The sequence below is a fragment of the Selaginella moellendorffii genome, unplaced genomic scaffold (genome assembly GCF_000143415.4).
Source record: "Selaginella moellendorffii unplaced genomic scaffold, v1.0 SELMOscaffold_96, whole genome shotgun sequence".
NCBI lineage: Eukaryota > Viridiplantae > Streptophyta > Lycopodiopsida > Selaginellales > Selaginellaceae > Selaginella > Selaginella moellendorffii.
Window position 1 is genome coordinate 7,018 of NW_003314357.1, and position 1,153 is coordinate 8,170.

Sequence of the window (1,153 nt, forward strand, 5' to 3'; positions counted from 1 at the left end):
CTAAACCCTAAAGCCTAAACCCTAGAGCCTGAACCCTAAACCCTTAAACCCTAAACCCTAAAACCCTAAACCCTAAACCCTAAACCCTAAACCCTAAACCCTAAACCCTAAACCCTAAACCCTAAACCCTAAACCCTAAACCCTAAAACCCTAAACCCTAAACCCTAAACCCTAAACCCTAAACCCTAAACCCTAAACCCTAAACCCTAAACCCTAAACCCTAAACCCTAAAACCAGGTCTACGCTTGCCTCTTCCTCTGCTCTCTCGAAGCCGAGTACAAGCATGCCACCAACGACTGGCCCTTCTATCTACGAAGGTACATAGATGACGGAGTGGGCATTTGGACAGGTACACGAGCAGGCCTCGAACGATGGCTCCGAGGATACGGCACGCTGTGTCCTTCGATCAAGATCACCTCGGTGATCTCGCTCGAAGAGTTGGATATCCTCGATATCCACTTCTTCAAAGGCCCTCGCTTTGAAGAGACAGGCTGCCTCGACTCGTCCACGTTCCAGAAGCCGCTCAACGCCTACCAGTACCTCCCCTGGACGTCGGTTCACCCACGGCACCAAAAAGTGGCATTCATCCGCAGCGAGCTCCGGAGATACCTCCTCCGCGAGAGCACGGCCGATGGATTCCACGCCATGCGCACGCGGTTCTACCACCGCCTCCGTGCCCGAGGATACCCGACCTCCTTCCTCCACCACTGCTTCTCCGGCATCTCCTATGACCAGCGACATCAAGCTCTCCTTGCACGTTCGCGCCGCTCTAGCGACGCCTGTCGACGGGCCCCCCTCGCCTTCAAGCTGCCCTACACACTCCACAGTGCGCAGCTAGGCTTGGGGGACATCCTAAACCCTAAACAGGTGATGGATGAAGCTCCCACAGACACACTCCCTCGAGTGATCACGTGCTGGAGACGCTCCCCGAACCTCGGTTCGTTTCTGGTCAGGGCTAAGCTCCCTCCGCGAGCTTAGCCACGTCTTGTACCGCACTTTGCAAGACACGGAAGCTTATGTTTGCATCCTTCTCCGCGTACTCGATGACTCCCAGGGTCTGGCCGATGGACTTCAGGTATGTCCCAAGTCACTCCAGGCCACCCCCCTTCCGAGTCAACGCCCGGTCAACGCGGAGTCAACGGTCAGAACGGAA